This window comes from Glandiceps talaboti, chromosome 16 (genome assembly GCF_964340395.1).
Source record: "Glandiceps talaboti chromosome 16, keGlaTala1.1, whole genome shotgun sequence".
NCBI classification, from domain to species: Eukaryota; Metazoa; Hemichordata; class Enteropneusta; family Spengelidae; genus Glandiceps; species Glandiceps talaboti.
Window position 1 is genome coordinate 21,223,627 of NC_135564.1, and position 3,969 is coordinate 21,227,595.

Below are 3,969 nucleotides of genomic sequence, written 5' to 3' on the forward strand. Positions count from 1 at the left end.
AGGGACATCACCCGGAAGTGATGGGAGTCCATCGTTTGTGGGCCAATGATCGCAAAGTTGTCCTCAGAACTGGAATGGCCACTTTTCGCTTCCATCTCTCATAGATTGCCATTTTGCTTCAACTTTTGGAAATTACAAGTATACTGCTCTGTTTTGAGTCGATACGTAACGTGAACGTACGGTGTAAACAAACCCCTCGATCGTCGATCGCTGGCTAAGGTTATATCCACAATATGGCGTCACAGGCTCTTTCAAAGCTCGTGGAAAAACTGCTAGGAACAAACATTTTGTTTATGGCTAATAACAGCGCAAACATGGATAATATGAAAGAAACAAAATAATAAACAAAAATATATTTTTTCAAAATTGAATCAACGACTGCTGTAAAGTTTACAACGCATTGAAGTTTTGAAATTATTGTGAACGAGGCTATGACGTATCAGCCAATCAAATCAACGCGCGCAATCTCCCCAGTACTTCAAATGTGAAACGGAAGATGGCGGCCATGGTTCACAAAGGCAAAGAAAATCGTTTTCGACAACTGATCATGAGAAGAGGTATACATCAAGACCTACTCATTTTGGTGATGAAGGTATGTTAATTTAACTGACGCTTTCAGAGCACATTATAGGCTCTGGTATTTTTTTTAAACGATAGAATCCTGGTCGTCTATGTGTAGACGTTATATCTTATTTATATTATAGTACTTGTGGCCGTACGATCGGAGCCTTTTCAGACATAGACCTAGACCTCGGTCCACGGTTGCATACATAGACTTCTACAACTGTTTGAAACTTCCGAAAGTTGTTTTTAAAGTACATCTGATATACATGTAATATTCAAGTTGGAGTGTCCACTTTGTCGATTGAAAGTAGGAAAGAATGCACTGGTGCCGTGTGTAAACTGGAATTAGATTACACCCCCCCCCCCCCCCCCCCCCCATGATTTATCGTGTAAAAATATTAGTTTCTCGTCGAAAGAGTTCCTATGTACCGCACTGAGTCTTGTTAGAAAACAGTGGCAAATTAATTTATTCAATTAAGATATGGAATGGAACAATGTTGGAGTGTTTTGAAGAAACCAGTGTCACAAATCATTTAGTAGTAGTACTAGTACACCCCATGGTCACAGCCACATTTACACAGTGCTCTGTCATGTACATGCAGAACACTTTTCACCAACTTTATGTATGTCATTGAGGTCTGTCCGTATGTATGTATGTATGTATGTATGTATGTATGTATGTATGTATGTATGTATGTATGTATGTGTGTGTGTGTATATACATATACGTACATGTATGCATGTATTTATTTAATAAGGGTATGGACTTTCATTTTAATCAAAGATTGTCATGTTTAAAATGCTTCATATTGATGTATTTGTGTATTCATTACGTTATAGTGCAAATTATAGAACACAACACCTATTTAGTTGTAAGGAGAGAGTAAGAATATGGAACTCTTGTTGAGGCATTGTGGCCATCAGACAAGCAATATTAATTATCCTTGTCTTATTCTAAGTAGAAATGTTAAGTGTTAAGTGAGACAATGTGGGAAGACTGCGAGTTCATTATTTTTTTATAAAGTTTTTATAAAGCTGTTCCTTAATTATGGCTGCTCAGCCTCTGATGTACTTTTGGGAAGTCTGATAAAATGTATTCACCTAGGGTGTACCACTGTTAACACACTACAAGAATATACATTTTGTAGATTCTATTTACCAGTTGATAATTTTTGTTTTGCCAAAATTAGTGTTACTTACATGCATGTTTTTATTTGTTGCATCTTAGAGTAGAAACTCAAGATGACTTTAGAAAAAGCAGTGTCAACATAAAAGTACAAAAAACAGAAAGTGGACAAAGAAAGCAAACTCCAGCAGGACAAAAAATGGAACACATGCAGCACAGCAAAGCAATAAAGCAAAGACTGACAAAGATAGAGAAATTGCTGAAGAGAAGCAAGCCAAACGCCTAGCAAAGTTGTATGGCAACTTTAAAAAGGATGAAGGAACAGGCCTACTTTCAAAGGTACTAGTAACTTTTTTAATCTGTTAGTGTGTAAAAACAAAACAGAGCAATATAATTGCCCAAGAGGAGCAAATAGTAAAAAGACACAAGACAGTTGGCATTTCTATAGGGACAAACAATAGATTCTTTGTTTGTAGCATGTAACTGTTTATTAGAAACAAAAGATAAAATGAACTGTGTACCTCTCCCTTCACATTCATAACAAACATTTCTTTTGTTAATTGATTGCTCTTGGTTCTTTCTTTGCAGTGACTTTCAGGAACCAATGGATATTGATTGATCTGATTCTGATCCTGATTCTGCCAAACTGATGACGTAAACTGCCAAAGTGATGATGTAAACTGCCGAAGTGATGATGCTAATGATGAACACAATGGCTTTAGCTTATATAATGACTGAAAGTGAAATAATGTCAGACTCTGAAACTCCAGCAACTGTTGAAAGCCAAACTCAAATTGCCAGAGCTCTTTCACATGTATGATGTAGGTAATTCTTTAGATTTGATTTGAAGAACCCCATCATTAAGGGACATATATTTTTTATCTTCTAATCAATGGATGAATACAGGTACTATTGTTAAACTCAGGTATGTTGGTACTGTCATTTCACTACAGACATGTCTCAAGCCTTTTAGTTATTTTGGAAAAAAGCAATAAAGTTGCTTCTTGTTTTCATTTAATTCTTCTTCTGCATGATTTACTGGTTGCAAAAGTATGTGCCCGTGTGTGTAGTATGTACATACATACATACATATATGTGTATCCCCTAAAACATGTAAGTGAACAAACTTTGTGAGTTTGTGAAACTGACATTTTTTAAATATGTTTCAGTGGGAACAAGCATTCAAATCAAATATGGTCAGTCCTGATATACATTTGTATGTCAAATATATTTCCCCAACGTGTATAAGCATGTTTTAAGTGTCAAAATTAATATGGTTTAAAACATGTTTAAAACTAGTTTCAAATGAGTTGACTAAGGACTTCTGACAAGTTTAAAACATGAATGAAACACTCAAAACTGATCAGACTTGTTTTGAATTAGTATAGAACACTTTTTAAACTAGTGGATTTTTAGTAAGGAATTCCCCTTTTGCAGTGTGCCAATGATACCTGTCAGAAGTCTGCTTATAGTCTTTCAGCAGTTTGTCACAATGCTGTCAGAAGGCTGTTGTTAGTCTGTCAGGTCTGTTAGTGGTCTTTCAGATGTCTGACGATAGTCTTACATAAGTCTGTTATAAAGCAGTTGAATGTCTGTCAGGTATTTACCTGAGCTGTTGAGAGCTGTTCTCTGCAGCTCAAATCTAATTATGTATGCACAAAAATCAGCCTTCCGGCAGCTAACTGTCAGAAGTCTTTTTGAGAGCTGTTGCAGCTCAAAAACAGCTGTCTCATTTCGGTAAGGGTTGTTACAACTGTTGGTTACATAGTTGGGAGTTTCTATACATTGTTACAACTGTTGGTTACATAGTTGGGAGTTTCTATACATTGTTACAACTGTTGGTTACATAGTTGGGAGTTCAGTCAATTACAAGTGATGTTAAGTATACATCACTAAGTAGAATACTGTGTACTCAAGTACCTTATGCAGAAAAAAGTGACATCACAAAGACTGTGATATAAAGTCAGTTTGCGTCCCTTTAATAATCAGGTATTTATTAGTGATATACACAATCTTTATCTCCAATATTTCTGAAGATTTAATTGAATGGACCTTTACATACTAATTGCAAAGGAAATTGAATATGAATGTGTTCTTTTCCATGAACACAATCTGACTGTGAACATATTGGTTTGAACCATATATCTTTTCTTCAGAGTGTGCCCTCTTGTGGTAGATATTGATAAAGCTAGCAATGCACTGTTGTAGGAAAATCAGGTGATGTCAATAAAGCCACAAAGGTAAACAATTGGGTGCTTTTAAATTGATATGGTAGTGTA

The 3,969-nt window shown here is 35.7% G+C and overlaps 1 long non-coding RNA gene across 1 annotated transcript; it reads left to right on the forward strand.

Annotated features, from left to right (window-relative positions):
• The first annotated feature begins 218 nt into the window (after window positions 1-218).
• Window positions 219-2,335, forward strand: LOC144447814 (uncharacterized). Its single transcript, XR_013482049.1, has 3 exons — window positions 219-592; window positions 1,793-2,029; window positions 2,279-2,335. It is a non-coding gene; the product is annotated as an uncharacterized LOC144447814 (long non-coding RNA).
• Window positions 2,336-3,969: the final 1,634 nt, after the last annotated feature.